Here is a 25,321-nt window from a genome sequence, read left to right as displayed (position 1 = left end):
AAGAAAACAGAAACCCCCCCCCCAGACATATTTTTTATGAGGTAGCAGGGATGAAATATGAATCTTCATTCCTAACGGAAGTGTGTCTTTGAACTATTGGAAGATGAGTTGTACGAGGTGCTTGCCAGCCTTGCACCAGGGAAATGAAGTCCTTGAACCCCAGGCTTGGCTGCTGTGGAAAGCCCCGTGACCACATCCCCAAACTCTGTGGCATCGTTATCCCATGTTCTACATGTAAATGCTCTGCCCATATTAAGAGAGGCTTCCCTGTTAACCCAGCCTGGTTAAAGCCATCAAGAATTGACTTTTTAGGTGCTTTCCCTTCACAACCTCATTTAGTTGGGAAATTCTTATGTGAACTGGATATATAACTATGCAAAACAGACATACAAATCAAACATTTACTGATAATAAATCATAAAGAAATTTATTTTAAAACAAATTTGGGCATATGTATAATCTTCCCATTTATTAAAGGTGGGAAGCAAATTTGTGTACTAATGAGATAGATGTGACCATTTTTCTGTGACGAAGTCAGTCTCGGCTGAAAATTTGATGCTGCAGGATGGAGGGCATCTTCAATGTTTTTCAGAGTTGATTGATATTTTGATTTCACAATCATCAATCACGAGAATACCACTCTGCATAAATATGAAGTACAAAACGGCGGAGCTGCGCACAGGACCATTTCAGAAGCTGTGGAGAAGTCTGTCCTACCCCAAGCCAAAACTCATTTATTGGCTTTTTGGTTTTTTTTGTTTTTTTGTTTTTTTTTTTAATAAAACTCAGGTTAGCAACACAAATAGTAAACTTTAGAACTGATTCTAGTTCTAAAGGCCTGTGGTGATGGCGCATGCCTTTAATTGCAGTACACAGGAGGCAGGGGAAGGCGGTCTCTGTCAGTTGGAAGCCAGCCTAGACTACATAGTGAGTTCCAGGGCAGCAAGAGCTGCATAGAGAGATCTTGATTTTGTTGTTGTTGCTGTTTTGTTTCTTTTTAAAGAAACAAATAGTCTAATACAATACAATCTAAAGACATGATAATTCCATACCCAGACAATATTTAAAACCCACAGTTTGCCCAGATAGATGGGGAGATGTCAGATGGCATGCAGGAAGGTAGCGACAGCATGCAAGAGAGCAGGATGATGGCATTGTTCTAGAAATGCAAGAGCAAAGGGAGCCAGGAAAGGTGATGATCTTCACGATGGACCAGGAGGCCTCTGGAGCTTAACCCAGCCATCTGGTATCCCACGGTGGTGATAGTCACTTCCTTCTGCAGCTGGAAACAATAGGGGGCCACCGAAGGGTGGGCTGTAGAGAGGCTAGACCGACCACAGCATCCTCTACCGTCATCCTTTTCACTTCCGCCTGCAGAATAGGCCGAGGGGCGGGGCCAGAAGACGCTTGTAGGACCCCAGTCCTTTGCATATGTTCCCTCATAGGTCCATCCTTCAGAGCTCAGCATGTCTGATCATTATAAGGTCAACTTTTCTATACTACTGAAATGTTTTCTGGTTTTTCCAACTTTCATTGACAGTGTAGTGGAACAACGTGGGGAAAAGCCTCGTTTTCATCACACACAATCATTTGTTTCACATTTAGACACCCCCCCCCCCCACCAGCCCCATTTCTTCAGTGTTCATAGGGACGCCACACTGTCTTTAGCGTATCCCATTGAGGTCATTGAGATGTGCTAAGATTCAGCTGCCCCTTTGCTCTACAGTAGGACATTTAGGTAAGTTTAACGCGGGATGGCGGAACCTGGGAAATGGCGTTTTCATTTTTCATTTTGCAGCAAGGGAAGGCAGGGTAGGAGGACACGTTCTGTCACTTTCAACCCCAATTAAGTGAAAATCCCACTTCACAAAGAACGGGAAGTCTCTGAAGTGTTTGAATTAAGAATAATGCATGTTGCTTAGGTTGTTAAAGAAATATTGATTTCTGACCCTTCCCCGGAATGCTCAGCTTTCATTTTTCGTCTTTTTTACATAAATTGTGTATATTGTGTTCCCCTCAGGGAGAACTTAAAAGCACTTTGTGTCATGAAGGCTCCAGTCTGGTATCTTATTGCTTTGAGATGAACAAATGGAAGTCTCTCTGTCACTGGAACAGACCTAACTTTTTCCCCCCTAGGAAACAGGAATACAAGTTAAAGGAGGCTGAATTTGGCCCCAAAACTTATGGAGTTCGAAGCCAGTTTCTTACAGCCAAATTTAGCTTCCAGCTTTCAGTTGATGAGGCGCGTTGGCATATAGGAAAGCTAATTTTTGTTCAGTGAGGCTTCTTAGATGTTAAGATAATTCTAGAACTTCTATTAGCAGATGTTGCCTAAGCATGTCTTCAAGATTGGCTGCAAATTCTTGCTCAGCAAACAATGCACCCGAAAGGTCCTTCGCACCAGCCTTCCAGGCCTGGGAAGAAACGGGACGGCACCAAACATCTCAATATGTTACAGGAAAGGAAAGCTAGCAAACGGGTTTTTATGTTCTGACTGCTTTTTTTTCTCTGATACTAGCCAGAAGCCAGTTAGTTAACTTTACATCCCCGCACCTCATGGCCCTGGCCTTTGGATTTTAGCCCACCTCCTGGGAAATCTCTAGTTTGATTTTGGTTTAGGCTTTTAGTTTTCTGTTGCTTGTTTTATTTCTTGTTGCTTGAACACATAGGATGAGGAAACAAAACTTCTAAATGTTTCTTATCTATTTATCTGTTGATGAAAATGTTGCTTTAAACACATTTAATATTACTAATTAATTTAATCACACATGCTGTAGTTGCATTAACACATTTTCTATTATCTGCTCTAATGTGATACTGTGCCCTCCCACAGCCACCTTAACTTAAAGCTTTAATTGCTTCTCCCCAAGCCTCAGCTCATGTTTGATTTATCTGATTTCTTTGTATAAAGATTCTCCAGTTTACGATGTGTACACAAGTCATTAAATCGGTGTTGGTGCTTCTGCAGTGAATTTGCCAACTGGCTCCAGCAGACATCCCTTTATGAATTTATGGCAGGGTAATAAAGACAAGTGTCAGAAGCCCCTTGTCTATGAGGACATCACTTTCCCTGAGCTATGTCAGGGACGGTGAGGCTGAGGCTTCCACTAATTTGTAGAGCAAAGGACAACGCTGGCATTCAGAGTTTTCAAGCTGTAGACAGTTTTTCCTGCAGGATGGTGTGTGTGTGTGTGTGTGTGTGTGTGTGTGTGTGTGTGTGTGTAAGACAGAGACAGGCAAGCAAAGATGGAGATAAAGTGTTTTACAATTTGAGAGGAATCTGTATTGTAGTTGAAGTTTTAACCAGGGGCTCATTTTCGCGGACCTGGATAGACATGTATCTAGTAACTACCAAGACTGTGACAATGACCCAGAATTTTTCAATAAAGGCCAGTCCTTAAGCAGTTTGAGAACAATCGCTTTTTATCATTCCGTATCGGTATTTTATTTTTGCAAAACGTAAGCCACGTAAGACAAAGATTATTCTCCGATGCTAATCATAAGATGAAGCTCACATCTTTTTAAAATTATTTGTCATTGAAAGATCTTCAGAGAGGGTAGCTATGAGTCAGTATGTTCAAGGGGCAGACCTAAGTCGGCCTGACCCAGAGCACAAACAGGCTGCTTGAGACGCACTGAGTCCGTGTGCTGTTCTGCTTTCTGGGCAGCTGGGTGGCTCCATTGCCTTTGTCCTTTTCACTTCTCAATGACATTGAAAGTTGGAAGTCCAAAGAGTTGGTTCTTAGTATTTAACATATAGCACAGAAGACACATCTTGACTCCAGGGGTCCTTGATACCTGTACATTTTAAAAACCATTTCTTAAATGATTAATTTATTCTTATTTTATGTGCAATGATGTTTTTGCTTGCATGAATGTCTGTATGAAGGTGTCATATCCCTTGGAACTAGAGTTGCCTTGTGGGTGCTGGGAATTGAACCCAGGTCCTATGGAAGAGAAGTCAGTACTCTTAACCACTAAGTCATCTGGTTTTTTGCTTGTTTGTTTGCTTGCTTGCTTATTTTTTTTTGTAGAGGATAATGTGCAAATAACCTAGGAATTAAAGGGCCCAGAAACAGGGAAGAGTAAGTCAAATAAGGGAAATTTACTCCTGAGTTAGTAAAAACAGGGTGGGTGACCAGGGATGTGGGGAGAGGCGGGGAGGAAGGTACTCCAGATGGTGTTGAGGTTTGTGAAAGAGAGGAAAAGATTCTATAATGTCTTGTGGTTTTCAAACAGGACTGTGGATGACAGAGCAGACATACCGGGGGAGAGATAGTGAAACTCATTTTTATCCTCCTCGCCTCCCCAGTTCTCACCCTTTCCAGGAGCTGTTTTCCTCAGATTGAGAACATTCAGCTAATTAAACACAGTTGAGCCCAGGCTAGGAGAAGAAGATACTGTGTGATGAGCGGGACTGTAGCCGATGAGTTCTTAAAACATTTGCCAGCCTTTATAAATCAAAATCATGAAGGCATCGTGGAAGAATCCTTAAACGCCTTTAGCATGAAAAGTTAAAGCAAAATCAGGACATTTTCGGGTGCCTGTGCTGCCTGATGTGACATATCCCTTTGGTGGCTAGTCTGCTACTCACTCTGCAGAAAGAAGCAAAAAAAAAAAAAAAAAGGCATTTCTATTAGTCTTTGCGAAGTTCACAGGTGCACACAATGAATTCCGTTTAGATTCACTCCCAGCCCTCCTCAAACACCCAAAACGTCCCCTTCCAGCTTCCTGTCAGGAGGACTACTTTTGATTATCGGCAGTCCTCCACTCCATGGGACCCTCCCTCCACTCCAAAGTTAGGACCAAGGCACAAGGTAGAATAAAGAGAGGCTTGATTTAATTCCTTTCGCTGAAGCCCTCACTACTCCACCCCACCCCATCTGCGGTGCAAGGTAGTACAGACCCTGTCCTCCATGGATGAAGTAAGTGAACCATCGCCTGGATGTGAGACATTTGTTTTGGTTTAGTTTGGTTTTTGCCATACCGGTGACTCTGTTTTAAACCAGAACAAACTTGACCCACACCGTCACCAACTGCACCCATTCCTTTCCTTGAGAGATTCAGTCATCTCAAGGAAGATGAATCTCCTAGAAGATTTTCAGTGCTACAGGGAGGTGTCATGTCCGACTGCGCAGGCCTTTAAAGGACTTCAGTCATGCCCATCTGTATCCTTAAGCCCCATCTTAACCGGAATGTTCTCCCCTCTCCTGCTACACACCTCTTCACACAGCCTGTCAGCCTTTTAGGCTGATGAACTTCCCATATTAGCAATAAACAGGTGGCCATTGCCAGGATAGGCCTGAAAGATTTATTTCAATCTCTATTTTCTAACCCCAAGCTTATCAGAGATCCTTCGCAGTACACCTGATTCTAACAACAAAAAGGGTTTTGTTTTGTTTTTTATCAGTATCTCAAACAATAGAAATATCTTAAAAGAGAGAAAGAGGTCAGAGGTCAACCTCAGATGTTATTCCTATGAGCCATCCACCTTGCTTTTTGAGATAAGGCATCTGACTTGGCCTGAAACTCGCCCAGTGTTCTAAGTGAGCTAGCCCTAGGGCTATGCCTATCTGATTCTCTGGCATCAGGATTATAAGCATTCAAGTTATGCCTGGCTTTCATGGGTTCTCATATTGGGTCAGTGAGTACAGATTGAACTATTTCCATAGTCTATCATATTTCTTTAGAAATAGAGATAAAAGCTAGGCATGATGGTGCATGTCTGTAATCCCAGTACATGGGGGCCAGAGACAGGAAGAGTGATGTAGGGTGCCCCTCTGTATGCTGTGAATATGTTTTATTACCATTGGTTAATAAAAAAAGCTGCTTTGGTCTATGACAGGGCAGAATATAGCTAGGTGAGAAAGCCAAACTGAATACAGGGAGAAAAAAGGTAGAGTCAGGGAGATGCAAGCAGCCACTGGAAGAGCAAAATATGAGGTAACAAGCCATGAGTCTTGTGGTAAAATATAAAATAATAAAATGGGTTGATTTAAAAGTAAGAGCTAGTTAGTAATAAGCCTGTGCTATCAGCCAAACTTTTATAATTAATATAAGCCTCTGAGTGTTTATTTGGGAACTGGAAGGCGGAAAAGAAACTTCCAGTTACAGAGGAGTAAGGGTTCAAATTCAGATTTGGCTACACAGTCAGTTTGAGGCCAGCATGACTATGTGAGATCCTGTCTCTCCAGTGTAGATATAAATGAAATATAACTTCAAAATTTTGGTCAGGGAATCTTGATTTGAAGACTAGTATGTTGATCAGAATTGGGATTTGTTCTGATGCTCAGAAAAGTCGTCACAGAAATCCAGTGGCGTAACTCAGTAAGAGATTCCTTCCTTCCGCACCTAAAGTCAATAAACAGCGAGCTCACACTGTTCTTGGAGGAGTCAGCTGTCCACCACACATAAGCCGACAGGTACGGCACCGTACCTAAACAGATCCCCAGAATAGCAGCTGAGGAGAGCGAGTCAGCAGCTTCCAATCAGCAGCAAATCCCACATACCCCTCAATCATAGTTAGTCCTCAAGGAACTGCCCAGTTGGTGGGAAGGACAGCCATAGGAGGGCTGGGATCATTGTCCTCCATCTATCCACAAAGGAGGAGAGCCAAACATAATGGGAAGTGGCGGAAAGACCTCCAAGTCGGCAGTGTGTTGATGGTGACCGCAGTGGTCATACATTGACAAAGGAAGAATGTGCTTTTGGTCAATATGATGTTGCATCTGTGCTGTTGAGTCATGGTGTGTTGCATTTGGAAATATCTCTTCTGAAAAGCCTTAGGATGAAGGCGAGGACTCTTTTATTGGCGGCATGGAGACATGCAGGTTTGGGGAAGAGTATGGAAGACTCACCTGTGTCTGGAGGAGTCGCTAATTGTGATGACTGTAGCCCACTTCTGCCAGGTGTAGAAGTACAAAGATCTTCCTCCAAATTAGCTAGCTGGGCCTTAAAAACCACATTCAGGTGTCCTTGAGAAAATGCAAAGGACGTGACTAATTTATTTCTCCCCCTTCACACGTCCCAGCTGAAGAACCTTTCAGTGCTCGTACTTTTTTTTTTTTCAACTCAAATCTCTGTAGAGAACTCACCACTGTTAGAAAAATAACAGGCTGAATAATCACGTACTACAGAAAACATTTGCTGGTGGTATCTGTGAGTGTTTCCAATGCGCTAAGCTATGTTAGGATCATAGGACTGATACAGAGAACTCCAGCTAGGCGGCAGCGCCATGGGAGTGATGGATGATCCTGGTTTATGACTACATTTGCCCACTATGAATAAATAAGTAGTCACTATTTGTTATGCGATTAATTACTGTGTGTCGGGCGCCATGTCAGTGTCTAAGCCTTTCAGCATGACCCACAAGGCACAGGGCGATCTGGTGCCAGCTCCTCCGTAGCCCCATCCTTCTTAGCCCTTGTCACACTCAAGCAGGACTCCGGGCTCTTTGCCATTGCTGCCTTGCAGCTGGCTCTGACTCCACTTGAATCTGCTCAAATGTCACCTTCTCAAAACACTCTCCTTGGCCACCCTCTACAAAACAACAGCATCCCCAGCCACTTTCTCAGTAGAACGCCTGTTTTTCTTCATGAGAGTTACTGACGCCATATAGAATCTAGTTTCTATTTTTAGCTGGCTGCTTGTGTCCCTTGCTGGAATCTTAAGATCCCATGGGTCAAGGATGCATGTCTCCTGAAATAGTGCCTGGCACTCAGGAACTGTTCATTCAGCTAATCAAAGGCTGGTGTAATACTGCATCAGACCGATGGAAAGCTCGGGTGTAGGGTGACCCATGGGCTTCTTCAGTTCACAGATGCTTTTCAGCAGGTCTAACTGGAATGGAGCTCCTACCTGTGGGTGCCATGCTCTTCTGGCACCTTCCACCAAGATCTAGGCAACTGCAAGTGGATGGGAAGATCATTCCTTCAGAAAACAGTTAGCATGGCCGAAATGGTGGCTCACACCTCTAACCCCAGTGTGTGGGAGGACAAGGAGGGACCACCAGGACCGCCATGAGTTCACAGCTAACCGGACTATACAGTGAACTTTTGTCCAGCCTAGGCAAAGAGTGAGATCCTATCTCAAAAAGAAACAAAGAAAAAGATTTCTTAAAAAACAAAGTCCAGAAATCAGATGTGAAAGCTTTGAGCCATTCCTTAACACCAATGTTTTTCCTTAAGAATACGATAAATATTTTTGTCTAAGGAAGTGACTACACTGCCCCTCCCCCTCCCCTTGTGGAACTAATTGAGGGTGATCTTGAAAAGTGGATTTGCTCACATGGGCCAATGTTTCTCCTGTGGAGTGGGCTGCGTCCCAAAGAATTAGCCCTCCTCAAAATGAATTATTAACCCCAGTATCCTGGCCAAATTCCCACTTGGATAGCCTAGAAACTGTTCAAAACTTGGACTCTATTGAAATGAGCCTGGCTTGATTGCCGTCTCGGCATTAATCGTGATATAATAGAGTTTCTCTAGAGACTTGTGCATATATTATTCTAATGCATATAAGTTCATTTTGTCTCTTAATTTTTTTTGAATGTTCATCCCCTCATGGGCTATGACCTGAATTTCTTTAAAAGTTCTCAGTTTTGTTTTTGAATTTTCTCACACGAACAACGGTGAACTCTTTTTTTCCCATGGCTTGCCAACCTCTTTTCCCACTTGAATGACTAGTTAGTTGCCTGGTCATTAGCACAGCATGCTGCAGACATTAGCCACAGAAGCTTCCAGATCTCCAGCTCTCACGTATAAGTGTTGCCTGGATTCGAAGCAAGGTGTGCACGGTGGAATGTTTGTCGATGTCCAAGTTTCTGCAGGCTTATGTGCTAATTGTTGTGCCTTTAGTTTCTCAAATTTAAGCTAACTGACTGCTGTTTAGGGTTCCCTACAATTACAGCTGTTAAATTCTTCAGTAGCTTTACTCTTAGCTGTGGTCGCGTTGTTGTAGCCACGAGTAGGTGTGTCACAATGTTCTCAGTGTTCTTTATTAGTCCAGGACCAATCAAACTACGAAATCACTTTGCTTCGCTAAAACTAAAACAGAAAAGCACTGGCTTAGGCTGGAGAGGTGGCTCAGTGGATAGAACTCCTGCCTCACAAGCATAGGGATCTGAGTTCAGATCCTGGAAAACCATGTAAAGTTGGGTGGAGTGTTAAGTAGCACACACATCTGTAATCCCAGTGTTGCACTTGTGAACTTATAGGTAGAGAGAGAGAGAGAGAGAGCTGAAATCCATTGTATTTTTTAAAGGCAACTGTAGACCTCATAACTAACTCACCAGACCTTGCCAAGATTACCATTATTTTGTTCTGACAATTGGCCTTGCTTGCCTTGAGCTGGCACGAAACTTCAGCGGCCTTGCATTTTGCTATAATGAATAATATCAACAAATTCTGTATCCTGAACGTTCGCTCTAACCTACATTTCCATTAGAAGTAAGACTTCTGCTAAAAGTAAAATAGTTAAGATTTTTGCTAAAAGGCACAAGAAATCATTTCTAGAAAACAGTTGACATGGAGTTTTGCAGCATAGAGAACTAGAAACTTAAATGGTTTCGTTTAATTTTGGATCACAAAGAAGTAGTAAGCTGGGAAGGTTTCGTGCCGTCAGGTCTCTTCCTCTGTCGGGGGAGAAGAGACAATGGCGATGAGCCGTGTGCTCGCATGGCCTCCGCAGCTAATATTAGAAACGTGCCTGGGAAGTGATAGTGGAGAGAGAGCTATAATTGCAGCTGTTAATGGATTTATGTGTCCGTCTCGCTCCTTCCAATCTATTTCTACCAGTGTTTTCCTAAAACTTTCCCAGAATGCCACCTGAGTGTGACCTGATGACACAGAGCCCATGTGTTTCCTGAGTTGCTTGAGCGTTTCCAAACAGCATCTACACTTTATATGCAATGTTTATTTGCTAGGGTGTTAAATAATGGAAAGTCTTGCTGCCTTGGGTGACGGTCATCAGCTTCTGCCTGTCTTGCGATGAATTATGCGGGGAGTTTTACCAGCTTTCACCACCTTGTGTTCGTCAATCCGGGCCTAGAAATACATGGTTCCTCCTGGAAAATCTATTTTGGATTTTTCAGTTATGTTAATAATGCTTCTAAATCAGTAACACACAGAAATTCCCTCTCACCTCTTGCAGCTGGTCTCTTGCCAACTAGGTGGCTGTAGCTACTAATGTGTAAATGTGCATAAACACCTTTGCCCAGGTACCCTGGGTACCCTGTATGAAGCTGTGCCCGCCTCAGCCTCAGGGAAAGTCCTGAAAAATAGTCATTCACTTCCCAAAGATTTATCTAGCTCTTTTTACGTTCCAAGATCTCCCTTAGCATGGCCACACAGTAGGGCCGGTATGAAAGGCCAAACACTTGGTTGTAAATTCTCTGTGAGGGTGTCTCATTTGACATTTCCTATAAACTTTGGATTTCTTCCTTAAAAGAAAAGAAAAGTCGGAAGAGTGTTGGTCCCCTGGGGAGATGGGATATAGGGATTTCTAGGCATGGCAGCTTAAAAGGGCCGGTGAGTTGGTCCAATGGGCTCAGGCCTTTATACCATGCGAGTCTGGCAACTTATTTGATCCTTGGAACTCAAGGAGTTAGAGAATGTGGCATCTCCAGAAGACAGCACCGTTCTAAGGTTCCCTAATACTGCCAGTATTCTAGTCGCCTAAGTCCCCACAGGAGACTGTGTTCCCAACTTAAGACAAAGAGAGCATAATCGGTCAACCGCCAAAACCCCACTGTCAGGCTGTCTCTATGTGACTCCAGACCCCTAACTTGTTAAACAGCTGGGCCAGGGTGCACAGCTGTCCTTGAGCATGTAATTATGCAAATGTTATCACAATGGGGGCTGTTCAGGGGTTACCACTGTTATCATGTATTCTCCAGCTATTTCCTGATTGGCTAGATAGGTGAGAGAAATGGCGAAGGCCTTATGAATTAGTGGTTTACACAGCTCTGCCCCAGTGTTCTCATTGTGCTATGCACTGTATGGAAACTCTACCTTTCCAAATTCCCACACTGAAAACCTCCTTTCTATAGTGTCCGCCTGGTCAGACCTGATACTGAGTAGATATGACTCTCCGGTGGAATTGTCCAAATGAGGAAAATTCGCCAATAGAGTCTCTTTGACATCAGCTAGAACTTAGTCATGATGATATATGGGAATCAGACGTGGTCGAGATGTTGACCTTCCTACACTTTCAACCTCTTTGAGATATTTTATGTTCTCCTAGGTGTTCAAAAGTTCCCAGGGAATTAAAGAAAGTCAAGCCTCCAGGTAGTGCACTTCTGAGTTCTAACACAGGAGGTGCTGTAATGACGGGTTCTGGGTTCCGGATGTTCCGTTCTAGGTTCTGGATGTCGGGTTCTGGGTTCTGGGTGTCAGGTTCTGGGTTCTGGATGTCAGGTTCTAGGTTCCGTCATATCATCTGGGCATGTAAGACGACACGCCCTCTGATGAAATGTCCACATTTAGAAAAAGCATAATGCTTCCTTCATATATACATATGAACAGTATTTTGAATTTGTTTAATGATTTTTCTGGGGCTTATTTCCTGCCATGTGGTAATCTTTAAGTGTTTGACTAACTCAGAGAACTCAATCTACTAAACTTATGCTACACAGGGGTTTTCTTCCTCAAAGAGAAGGACTTAAATAATCCAGATATTTAACTAATGTATATGATTTTAAAAAGCACATGTTTGTCACTTTTTTTTTGTGATTTTTCGAGACAGGGTTTCTCCATAGCTTTTTGGTTCCTGTCCTGGAACTAGCTCTTGTAGACCAGGCTGGCCTCGAACTCACAGAGATCCGCCTGCCTCTGCCTCCCGAGTGCTGGGATTAAAGGCATGCGCCACCACCGCCCGGCTTGTGTGTCACTTTTTAATGAAAAATTATTTTCTATTGTCAGACGACCTTTCTCTTGAAAGTTTAATGGTCTTTCAATGTATTAGATATAAGTCAAGAGAGACTTGGCCTGCTGTACACAGCAGGTATCAAATACTAGAGGTCTTTGTCGATTTGCACAAACACCATGAATGGCGAACCAACTATTTCCCAGGGACCACCACTCAGACTGCATACTCAATAACCAGAATACACGCTGCCTATACCAGCTAGTGCCAGTTCAACTCAACTCTAATGAAGATTGCTCCTTTCAAACCAGAGTTTTGTGGAGGCACCATTTTGAGAACTTCTGAAATCATTATCAGGAATATTTTCCTACAAGAATAGAAAGATTTGTTTCTAAAAGTGTAAAGATATGCCACTCAGTTCTGATATTGAAATCCGGAGGAAGAAGAGGTAGTTATTTCTTGCTATCCGGTCTTACCATTTAAACTGGGGAAAATGCAACAAATTGTCGTAGACCGTATATGGAAATGTTCTTTGTCATTCCTCTCCTTAACAATTCAAGTTGAATGCTTCAGTGGCAAGGGGAGGAAATGGAGGGGCTGGGGTGAGCAGAATTGGGATTCATGATGTGAAATTTCCAAAGAATCAATAAAGAATTAAGCTATAAAGGAGTCTAACACGTGCGCGAGTCAGGGGCTCGTCCGAAAGCCGATGTCGGCTACCCACCCGACCCGTCTTGAAACACGGACCAAGAATTAAGCTATAGGAAATTCAAGTTGATGAGCAAATACAAACACAGAGAAAGAATTAGAAGACTGCTTTCTCTTGAAGTTACCTTGGCTACCCAACCTACAAGAAGTCCTTGAGTAGTACTTTTTGTTGTTGTTCAATTAGAGAAAAAAATAACTGTATACTAATATTTCAATAAACTATAAACACACTATTAACTTACCTTATTGTTCGGCCAAAAACCCTTTGAAATTTGATGTCTGTTTTTTCTGTTTTAATTGCATTTTTTATTCATTCACTTATTAGATGCCCTGATACCCAATCAGTGGTTAGAGTGTAAGCTATGGAAATTGGTTCTCTTCCACCCGGTGGATGCCGTGGATCAAACTCAGTTTGGCAAGCTTGGCAATAAAGGCCTTCACCTGCCAAGCCATCCCACTGGCTCCTATGTTTTCTATAAGTTCATAAATGTCTAATTTTTAATTTACTCGGGCAGCATTCAGTCACGCTGCCAAAACGTAAATGCTACCAAGTTCTCCCACTTTAATCTTGAATGAGTCAAAGTTTAGTTAATAGATAGCTCACGTGTGCACGCATACACACACGTATTTTGCTTATGATATAGATTGGATAACGTATGATTTTATATTTAATAATTAGAAGAAATATATGCAAAGGTACGGTGAAAAGACATTTCAAAGCTATTCTATTTAGTAACTAGTTAATGGGGTCTGTATACAACGCAGAAACTCACAAAGCAACTTTTCTTTTGTGTATCCTTCAGAAACACTTGATTTAAACAATCTGTGCATGTTGTGGCCCAGGCAAAGAAGTAACTGGGCCCATATATCTGGAATGCGTAACTGCTTCGGAGCACCTTACTTTGTCCCTGTCTTGAATTAGTTAACTTTCACTTCACGGGCTGCTCTAAAAAGAGGAAGGAAAACGAAATTGATAAGATAAAGCTCTGGGGAATTCCAAACCAAATACTGCCAACTGAGCTTTTGGATGGCCTGGTTAAGCATTTTCTGGCTGTGGTTATCAGTCTCTACCTTTATTTACTAGTGAATGCATAACCAGGGCAAACACCAGGCCCGCGTCTTTGTCTTGCTTTGTTGTGTTTGGGAAACTGACTGATAGCAATAATTCTTAAATGTTTAAGAAACCTTAAATGCTAAACTATATCAAAACGTAGGCTTAAAATTAATCAGGAAGAAAGTTAGTTTTTCAAACTTACTTTTTTTTTTCCGAAAGAGTGTTTTTCTAATAGTTATAGTCAGGCATTGCTTTTTCTGTAAAAAGAAGCTTGTTAGAAAAGTAGTCCTACATCTTTTAACTGGGTTTCGAAAGGATGGTGTCTTACACTTTGCAGGTGGGGGGTTGTTTGTTGAACTTTTGAATGTAAGCATTTCTTACCCTTAAGAAAGCGTGTTTCTAACTGGAAAGGTGTCTCAGCAGTTAAGAGCACTGACTGCTCTTCCAGAGGGTCCAGGTTATATGGCAGGCAGTTCACAACTGTCTGTAACTCTAATTCCAGGGCATCTGACACCCTCACACAGATGTACATGCAGGTAAAAACACTAATGCACATAGAATATTTTAAATATATATATATATATATATATATATATATATATATATATTTAAAAAATGTTTTTCTTTAATGCTCCCCAGTGGGAACCTGTTTCATAGTAAGATGTCACAAATGGCCATTTGCCATTGGGTTCCCTTTTTACTGTGGTTGTCCATTCGAGGAAGCAGAGTTTATATCCACAGACTTCTTGGTTGTTTCTGTTTTTTAAAAAAATGACTATTCAACTTCTCGGTCCTCTTATCCTCTGAGATGAACAAAGAAGATTATATCCCAACAGCCCCAATGCTTACTCTACAGATAGTAACTTTTTTAAAAAAAATGATAACACTGTTTAAATAACCCCTTTCTCTTCAAATCCTGTAAGCTTTCTCCTGTCAAACTAGATCTTTGGTGCATTTTTATGGAATGTCAAATGAGATTATTCATTATAGAGTTCACCCAGATAAAGCTGCAATAAGCAAACTGGAATTGCTTTACAGCTTTTAATGTTTCTTAAGAATTCCATGTTGTTTTTCCCATGTTTGTTTTTATCCAGACTTTGAGTTACTAAAGGAATATTGTCCTGGGCTAATGGATAATCCTCATTTCCTTTTCATTCGGGCTCTTGTGGCAATGTGTGTGGGTCTGTTTAGGAGGATTGTTTAGGAAGAGGATGTACGTATCTCATCACGTAACTATGTGCCTTATACTTAGGTTTGCTGTTGTGTTGAACAACTGAACCCATTTGCCAAAAAGAAGTCAAACATTAATGAAAACCTCCATGTGTGTATTTCTCTTCCTTGCTTTTCATTGTTGTGACCTGAGCTCACCGGTATCCTTCAGGCTTCTTTCTGTACATACAAAGGCTTTCTCTGAAAGTAAGAGCTGAGAGTTTGACAGCCTGGTGCTGTGTACCAGGTTTGGAGCTAATATTTCCTTCCTCTTTGAGTAGCCCCTCTCTTCTCTCTCCCTTCTCATTTGCTCTCTGGCTTTTCAATTTTACTCATTTCCATTTCTCTAGCTTCGAAAGGTAGCTCTTTCTTTTCTTTCTCTTTTTTGGTTTTTTGAGACAGGGTTTCTCTGTAGCTTTGGAGTCTGTCCTGGAACTCGCTTTGTAGACCAGGCTGGCCCTGAACTCACAGAGATCCTCCTGCCTCTGCCTCCCAAGTGCTGGGATTTAAGGCATGTGCCACCACCGCCTGGCTGAAAGGTAGCATTTTTAAGCTACAAAGAATTCATGTGGAGGCAGGAGAGATGGCTCAGCACCTACAAGCACTGACTGTTCTTCCAGAGGACCTGAGTTCAATTCCTAGCACCCACATGGCAGCTCACAACTGTCTGTAACTCCAGTTCCTGAGGATCCGACACCCTCACACCAATGCACATAAAATAAATTTTAAATAAATTAAAAAGAAAAAAGAATTCATGTGTCTGCATTTTCAAACTTGATTAGTTTGACCCTCCTGTATCGGCTACACCAATGGGCCAGGGAGCGGCCTAGATTCTGGAAGCAAAATGTAGTTAGCCAATTCCAGCTTTCAAAGAATAATCAAACGCCGGCATGAGTCTAACCTTAGAACGACTGGCAGGATAGTGTGGAGATAGGGAAAGTTCAGGGAGGGCATCTGTGTTACTAAGTAGCTAACAATAAAATCCGAACATTGGCACTTGTAATTCCTAAGTAGAAATAAGATCTATAAAAATGTTCTTTGGGCTTCTGTAAAGCGGAATGTCTTTTTTTCTGGGAGTGTCAGGAGTGTCTTAAAAGAGATGCCAATTGGGCAAGCCACTGGGCAAGCGATTCTGCATCTCCAGCCTGGGTTTCATTAGGCATAAAATGAGAAGCTCGGATTAGATGGCCCCTGATGTCCTTTCCAGTTGAGTGTGTGAGTTTTCGCTTGCAGTTCACTGGAAAAAATCTAAATAGCCTAAACCTGTTTTGAAATCTATTTCAACAAATGATCCATAAAATAAATAAGCACAAAATTCAATTTTTTGGAAAAGTGGTCTGGCTGTACCACAGTGTGGCCCCATAAAATATTAATTTGATCACAGGGTGGAGATGTGAAATGATTGCTAAATGAGTCAAGGCCTTATTTGGGACTTTGGGTTCATTTAGTAAGATTGCCATTAGGCATGGAGGCAGTATAACATGCATGGCCAAGCAGCTCATGGGAGCATCCTAACAAATGTTAAATAAAAATTATCTTTCTTTGGCCCTATGAATATATTTCCATTATGTTCAAAATAAAACTCTACTGAGCTTTTAATTCTCCATCCATGGGGAAATAATTATTTTTGCTGTGTTTAAAATTGAAATCTTCTTTGGAAACGGCTTCTTGCGACGTTTTCCTAACACACTTGGATTCTGTTTTGGAGTTGCGAGGTTGTTATCTGTGGTGTCTGACCATTGCATGATCTCGCTTCCCTCCTACTAGAAAGCCTGTCTGTCTGTCTGTCTGTCTGAACTGTTAGAGGATGGTCCTACAGCATCCAGAGGTGTCCTCAAAATTACAGAGGTGATCCCAAGTGCCTTTTGTCTTCTGTCTTGGCTTATACGACACCTTTTCATTTTATACTTTTACGCTCAGCATGGACTCTTCCCATGGAGATATATCTCTGGCTCTGGTTTGCCCGGGGTTAGCCTTAAACCTGCAATCTGCCTGCCTCAGCCTCCCAAGTACCTAGAATTATAGGCCACAGCCCAAGCTCCTCTTTCCCTCTTTTTTCTTTCTCTTCTTTTCCTTTTGGATGCCTCATGCTTGTTAGACCAATGCTCCACCGTGGAGGGTTCATCCCCTTCTTTGTTCTTTTGTGTTTTGTTCTCTCTCTCTCTCTCTCTCTCTCTCTCTCTCTCTCTCTCTCTGTGTGTGTGTGTGTGTGTGTGTGTGTGTGTGTGTGTGTGTGTGTGTGTTGTTATTGAGACAGGTTGTTTCTTTGTAACTTAGGCCAGTCTTAAACTTGTAACCTTCTGACGCCTTCTATCCTGCAGAAATTATTAGCATGGGCCACCAAATTTAGCTCTTTGACCTTTCCATGGTGACTCCAAGTCAACCAATTATTAATATTTTAGAACCTAACCATTGTTAAAATCTCTTAAACCTTTCCTCAGTTTGAGAGGGTATAGTTGTTATAATTTAATCTATTTACTTCCATAGAAACTTAAATGAAAATGAGTCTTCCATAAATAGCCACATTTTCTTTCTCTCAAATATATATCTGGCATAAAAAAAATTTTAGGAACTACTCATTTGAATTTGAAGCTTGTGTTTCCATGACACCGAACATCTGGATGAAGATGGGAAAACTCAGATGTTTTCAAATACCCAAATTCTGTGTTGCTAAAACAGTCAAATGACTATCTGAACCTTTCCATATTTATCTGGGGATTTATTCACTGTATATGAGTAAATACAGCAAAGACAGTTCTTTCTATCAAGAAAAACTCCCAAGTTCAGGAGAAATGCGTTGGCTCACAAGTATGTATCGAAGACTTACTGTACAGAAAGTCCTGTGCTAAGTACTACAAAATTCAAGGTTAGATAAGACGTGAACGCAGCTCTCAGATGGTTTTTCAGGTTAGCGAGGGACGTTCCCCAAGTACACATATTTATATAAAGATGAGTAGAGGACACTCAGGAGAAGAGGGATGAGGAGGGAGTTGGGAGGAAAATGATCACTTCCAACTCTGAGGGTTCCCCCACTGGTTGTTTGGAAGGTTGGGGGTGCCAGAACCATGGAAATGGTGGAGATGTGAGAATCACATAAATGTGAAATTCACTTTCCCTCTGGAATTCAAGACAAATCACCCTGAATTACACTGATGATTGCAGTGGGCTCTGTCATTTTGTGCTATCACATTCCCTAGCTCCTATGTGCTCTGCAATTAGGTATTTCTCAGATTTGGGCTAGCAAAATCATAGTCTTGCCCCCCATGACGCGGCTGATGCTTGCCTTGCCGTGGTCACTGTATGGAAGCAGCATCACTATTCTACCTGACATTTGGCTCCTCCAGTTTAGATAAGACATCTTCACAATTCCAGATTCACTGCACATCCAGAGTTCTGTCTTTCTGATTTTGTTTTCATCAGCTGGAATCACAACCAGACAAATGGTTTAAAATCCTGAGCTGCCTGTCTGTTTTCCGCCGTGCTTGACAAAGCAGAATGATGGACCTCATTCCTCTCCTGGTCCTTTCCCTTCTTCCTTTCCCTTCTTCCTCTCCCTTCTTCTGCCTCTTCATCCTGTTCCCCCAAACAAATACAAAATAAAACAAATGTTCGCTTTTAGCCACTGGGGGGAAGGGAACAAACTAAGAAATCGCCTGAATTGGGTTATGAGTGTTATGACCAACTTGGTCCAAGAGTCTGAAAGTGAGGACAAGTCAGTTTTAGGTAAATTTACATCCAGGTATAGAAATGCTACCAGAAATCTTTTGTCTACAGGAGCATTCTTAACAGTCAGGTTCCTTCTTCCCATTTGAAGGTAGCAAAATTCATTCCTACGCCAGGCATGCATCCTACAATGTAGGAGCTGCAGTGAATGAAGGGCCATTTGCCAGTCCCATGATAAAATTCCTTAATCTAACTTGGATGTCTTCCATGCAGACAGCATAGTTAACCATGCTGATTGACTAAACCTAGGTCACTTTATCATAGCTTAGCATATTCCCAAGGTAAAAATCAAAAGACTATTCCCAAAGGAAATGGGGACGTACACTTCAGTGGAAAATGTGGACACCAGAATGGATAAGTCTTCCATTAAATGTCAGAATGATACCAGAAGGCAGCATCTAATGGTGTGGAAACAATAGAAACAATACTAAGCCATATATTATGAAGAAGAAAGGCTGGGCTCTTTTACTGGAACTCCAGCTTGTAAGCAGAAAGGAAGCCAACAATAATCAAACAGGTGACTGGAACTGGGCAGAGTGCAGGAGGCAAGGGAATTGCCACGGGTTCGAGGCCAGCATGAACTACAAAAGTGATTTCTGTTTAGCCTAGCAACCTGAGTTAAGCGACAGAGTAAGACGATCTCAAAAAAAATCAAAATGGAGGAAGGAAAGGAGAAAGGGGGGAATGAGAGAGGGAAAAGGAAAGGAAGAAGGAAGGGAGGAAGGGAAAAGGGAGGAAGAGAAGGAGAAAGAGAGGGAGGGAAGGAAGAAGAAAGGAAGGAAGAAGGAAGGAAGGAAGGAAGGAAGGAAGGATGGAAGGAAGTAGAGCTGCTCCAGCTGCTGCATAGTGAAAGGAGCAATAGGCTTTATTGATTTTCTGGGGTGGGCTGAACTTCTATAATTGCCAATTAGTCATGGGCACAGTTTCAAAGATGTTCTTCCCGTGTATAAACATGCTGGCCTTGTACTTATGGACTAAAGGGCAGTCAGCCTCGCTTAGGAACTGCTGAGTTCTTCTGGTGTCGTCATCTTGGGTAAATGTCCTAGCCTTGTGGTTTAGTCCAGGTCTTATGACAAGGCCCTGAACTTCAAGTGCTCGTTTGCCAAGAAAGCCCCAGGCAGGGTGGAAGAAATGCATGCCAGTTCCAATGAGCAATAGGTGAAGTTAGCCCTGCATTGAACAGGTCTCGAATGATCAGTGTCTCTACAGCCAGAGCTCAGTGGAGTCTGATCCACAGGCTGAAGCAGCGAAGATGACAGACAGGACATACTGACAGAGATGCCAAGCCTTGTAGCCCACTTAGTCGCCTATTGGGTATCTGCGCACTTCAATGAAGAATCGTTATTTGGCAAAAATGGTCTCCAAATTTCCACGAAATAGGTTATGCAACTGTTATCATAGCTGTTCGTGAGAGGTGTCATCAGCAGCAAGCTAGTGAGATGCTAAGAATGGTTCCTCAGCCTGTGATCTCCAAAAGTAGTGATTTTTTTTTTTAAGTAAGAACAAATGCTGTGATTTTGCTCCGTCAGTTTGTCTAATATCAGAATTGATTCTGGGAAGAAGAAGGGAAGAGCATGAGAATTAACTGTCAAAAATGGTATTATTATGCTTACCCGGGTGCTTGCTATCTCAGGTCCAGGTCTTCGTACCCCTTTCTCTTTCCACCCAGACTTATATCTCAGGCTCAGTGACATGTAATAAGAGCTAACTTAAAAGGAACCAATGGCCGGGCTTGCCATTCTTGCTGCAAATACACAGAGGCAGTGAGAGAGCTGCCAGGTCAGGGAGTGCATGTTTCTAATGCCAGCACTAGGGGGGCAGAGGCAGGCAGGTTTCTTGAGGCCAGCCTGGTCTGCAAAGCAAAAGTTCCAAGTTAGTCAAAGCTACATAGTGAGGCCCTGCTTCTAAAAATACAAAGCAACGAGAGAGTAGAAGAGAAATACAAAAGAGAAAAAGAAAACCCACATAAATCTTCCTTGTTAGGGAGTTATACCAAGAAGAGATGTAAATAGGCAGGGCAAAAAAGACATGAAATTCTAAGTATCTAGTAAATTTTTTTGGAAATTTAGTGGGGGAAGATATTACCTTGAGAAACAAAGACAGGGGAGGGGCGCTTTAAAGTGTGGTTTGTGTTATTGTTTCCCGTTCCTTTTTTAAAGCTGATGAAAAAGTGTGTTTTATTCATGATATAGGAGTTGTTGTCCACATAAGAAAAAGTTGATGAAATGAATGACAATTGACTCAACTTGACCTTCCATTCATAGATGAATTTATTTACGCAAGGGCTAAGTCCTTTGTACCCAGGGAGTGTGGTCCAAGATCGCTCAAGGATGTCCTCCCAAAGCAGTTTCTTTGTTCATATTGGGAAAATATGTTCAGGGTTTCATATGTAACTAACTTGAAAAAAAAATCAAGATCACATTGGAGGAAAGACGGCTCAGAGGCTGACAGCACAGACAACTCTTTCAGAGGACCTGAGTTTGGTCTCCAGCATCCACATTCAGCAACTCACAACTCCCTGTAACTCCAGATCCAAAGAGAATCCAATGCCTCTGGCCTCCAAGAGCAAGAGCAGCTGAACTCACATGTGCAGACAGTCCTACACACACACACACACACACACACACACACACACATACACAATTTAAAATAAAATCTTAAGGAACAGACATACATAAGAAAAATTATTTTCAAAAGAATAACAAAGTAACCTGGGTTAAGTCTGCAAAGTGAGTATGTTAGAAAGAAGGGGGAAGTCATCATCACCATAGTAACCGGAATTTATCCCATCTAACATCCTTCACAGTAAGCAACTTAACCGTTTTTCTACTGTATTACACAAGTAATTTGACAAATTATGGAGCCTTGGCTGGCCTGGAACTCCATATGTAGCCCAGGCTGGCCGCGAGCTCACAGAGATTCACCTCTATGTACCTTCTTTAAAGAAATGAACCACCATACTCCCACCCCATCCCAACCACCCTACTCTCTCCCACTGCTGGCTTAGAAAAAACAATCACATTTCATTCCACTTTTTTCCAGTTGATAGGTGTGTAGGTGACTTACAGTGTTTTAATCTTGCAAAAAAACAGCTCCCTTTTCCTTACTGTGTGCTTCTAGTTTGTGGGGCAATTTGAAACATCACTTAAAAATTTACAATATCAGCATAAATGTTTGTAGTACAGAATGGAATCCATGATCAACCAGCACTAGTTTGGACATTGTTGGTGAGGGTCTAGTCACAAATAATCATTATTAAATGCCTTTTTACCCAAATGCCCCGGGGCTGTAATGTAAGGATGTAGCTCCAGGTCCGTGCACTTGATCTACAAAGTACCATGTACTTGGTCTACTCTAAGAAGAAGGAGAGGAGGCCTGCTGTGGCTTGAATAAAGACATCTTTCTTTCAAGTGGATTTTAAACACAAGACTAAATTAAAGAACATTTTCTCTTTCGTTGAATCATGAGCTATGCATGCCCTTTTCACTTTCCCAACCTTTGCTAGCTGATATTCCAAGTAAGAGGAACTTTAAGGATGTGTTTTTATTCACCGGTGGCCTTGGGATCATTTTGAGATGTGGAAATCCTTAACCTTTAGTGCTTTATTGATGAAGGGACTCATCACCATCGCTATTGTGTGACACTCTGTGCTCTTAGGAGGAAGCTGAGGTGACTCTGGGCCACAGGACCCCAGAGAGTTGGCCCCCAACAGTGAACAGTCAAAACTATAGCCTTAGGCCAAGAACATGGAGATTGACTACAAATTATTGCTTGTGGTCCACTTCCAGTTTCCAAGTGCAAACATACCGAAGTTTATTTTAAATTTGAGCCGGTCAGACATTTAGTAATATACATCAAAGAAGGAGCCAAGGCTTCCCCTGTTTATTATTTCAGCATGATGTCTGTCCCAATAAAGCATGCACACGATAGATCACGGAGGAGAGAAGTCCTTCAGTTCCGTGGTTTGCCCTTAAATCTGAACATATACTTGTAAATTAATCCGAAACACATTGTCATGTTCCAGTCCCTCTGAAAGCCGATTGTTCTCAATCGCTCTTTTAATTCTAGAAATCCAGTGGCTGGATGCCAGGGCACTCACAGATCAGCAGTCCACCCCATGTATAAAAGGGGCACGGATCTGCCATGCTCAAAACCCACAGGGTGGCATTCAAAGAACTTAAAACTTCTACTCTTCCCTATTAATTAAAAAAAAAAAGCCATCTGTGCAAGGTGAATTTTGGTAAGGTACCAATGTTTTTGATGATTCTGGATGGAATTTGAAACTGCTTATGAAATAGAGAAAGTATAGCAAGGGATTCCCAAGATAAAAGGCACTGTTTGTAAAATTCTGCAATCATCTGACTACATTTCTAAGAAAACACTAAAAAGCATTCTTGTGATTCAATCAGAATTTACAATCAAACTTGAAGGAATTGGCTCTGCGGTAATCTAGTAACCTCCACTTTCTACTCTTCTCCTAAACCACCTTTTTCATCTAAACACACTCTCTCTTTCTCTCTCTCTCTCTCTCTCTCTCTCTCTCTCTCTCTCTCTCTCTTTCTATCTCCCCCCCCCCCCCCCGTCTCTCTCACACACACAGACACACACACCCCTACTTCACACTTCTCAGGACTTTTTGGACAAATGAAGACAACAACACACACATGGCACATGGTGGGAGAAGAGAGAGAGAGGTTGGATAAAGAAGCAGCACCCTGAGGCACATTATATTTCCAGTCCCCCTTCTATACATTTGGGGGAATGCATCTTTATTTTCATTTTGATTCTGGCTGTTTGCACGATTTCTCCCCCTGGGCTGACAGCCTATAAATCTAGACTTTCAAATTTCAGAAAATCAAAAGGGGACCACTGCCTTGAATTTGGCCAGGAAATACCTTGACAAGGAGGATTTTTCAAAAATTGTCATTTGCTTCCCAACCAGTCTTTTCAGTCAATTAAAACGTGTACTCTAGGTCTCCTCCAGTTTGAAGGCACCTCGGCGCCTCTGATGAACAATTCTTGTTTGTGAGCCATTCATTTTCTCCATTACCAAACGGAGAATAGAGGACAATTGCATTGTTTGGACGAATCAGAGTGTTAGGAGGAGTATTTGTCACGGAGGCAGAGTGCAGTACCTGACAGGCAGCGATTGATGGCCAGGAATGAGTGTGAGTGGCCGAAGCAGCCTCATAGGATGCAAATTACTGACTGTGGATTCCAATTTACCCTGTTCATTTTTCTTGCCTGTGCTGAAGACCATTAGTGGTTTTTGAAGCAGTGAAGGGGTCATTACTAATGTGGGGAGGCTCGAGCAGGAGGGGGAAGGAGGGGCAAAGCTTTCTGTAATTACACAGCTTCAAGGAACAGGCTGCAGGCCCTAGCCAAAAAAGTGTCAACACCTCGCAATCAGAAAAATTTATTTTCATTTTATGCTTAACCCATATTAACTCAACATTATCATCTTTCTTTGTTAACATTTGCAGAATATTAAAAGCCTGGCTTCTATATTAATACAGATCTAGTTAACCCTTTGGCTATGCAGGGGATTTTGTTGAACCTGGTGGCTTGTGGGTTCTTGGATAAACAACCATGCACGTCTTGGAGAATGCATGCTATTGTAGAAGGTGGAATACCTGGGAACTGAATTCTTAGCTGATTGAAAGGCATCACGCCCCACCAATGCTGGGATGATTAGAACACTAGAAAGCCCTGTTTAGATTACTCAGTTGTGTGTCTGGGGGGGGGGCGCAGTGTGCACGTGAGTGTAGAGGCCCCAGATACCTGGGAGTTGGAATATAGGCAGCTGTGAAATGCCCAACTTGGGTTCTGGGAACTGAACTCAGGTCCTCTGCAAAAGAAGTAGGAGGCACATTAGCGCTGAACCACCTCCCCAGCCCCTTGATGACACCTCAGTGGTGTGGGTGAGATCACAACTCAAGGCTTTCTGGTCTATGAAGAACTGTAACGTGGGGACGAAAGTTTACCTTCGTGTATAAGAAAACCAGTGGATTTTGAACAGGTCCTTATGTAACAGATGTGTTTCGTAATCACGTGTCCTCCAGCGCAGAACTTCTTGAAGGAACTGCATGACTATAAAATAACAATTCTGGGTTTCAAGATGAGAGAGGAAAATGGAGAGGAGGATAATGGGAGGACTGGTCATTATCAGCATGAGTGGACTGTGGTGGAATGAAAGAATTCAAAGCTGCAACCTACGGCTTTGTTCTCTTGTTGCTGTACTTGATGTTAACATGGAAAAATTTCATAGGAAGCATGGCATATAACCGACTCCTTCTTCCCTGAGTTGTGAAATTTGTGCCTAGGGTGAGGAACATGTAGCCTGGGCAAGTCATGTATGTGACCTGGATGCCCAGAGAACTAACCAGTAAAAATTAAAGAATCCCAACCCATCCCCACAAAAGACTCTGCATCTAATCATTTGCCTTAGCTTTTCAGAATAGTTGTGATTACATATTGGCCCATGATCCAAATGTAGGTAGCCTCATATCAACTAAGAAATAACAGTTATGTAGACCAGTCTCTCAAGATAACAGAATTTGAATTCCATGTAACCCACTAGCGAGCGAAGGAAATGAATACCCTACACACAACAGACAGGCATAGAAACACCCAGAATTTGGATGCCATTCCAACACACCTTCCACCTCAAAGGATCAAAGTCGCTCTATGTGACTGAGTTACCTGGACTTTCATGGCTGGTCCTATGGAGTGTGACAGGAAGTTGGGGTTGTCCCCACTGCCTCCAGT

At 42.3% G+C, this 25,321-nt stretch overlaps 1 protein-coding gene across 8 annotated transcripts in view; it reads left to right on the top strand.

The window, feature by feature from the left end:
* Positions 1-25,321, top strand: part of Meis2 (Meis homeobox 2) — a 205,819-nt gene that overhangs the window by 119,792 nt on the left and 60,706 nt on the right. The window lies entirely within an intron of this gene.

Source organism: Microtus oregoni, unplaced genomic scaffold (assembly GCF_018167655.1).
Source record: "Microtus oregoni isolate MIOR12 unplaced genomic scaffold, Mior012 000031F_ref0000149, whole genome shotgun sequence".
Classification (NCBI taxonomy): domain Eukaryota; kingdom Metazoa; phylum Chordata; class Mammalia; order Rodentia; family Cricetidae; genus Microtus; species Microtus oregoni.
The sequence above is the reverse complement of the archived record's forward strand: the minus strand, read 5'-3'. Positions and strand labels throughout refer to the sequence as shown.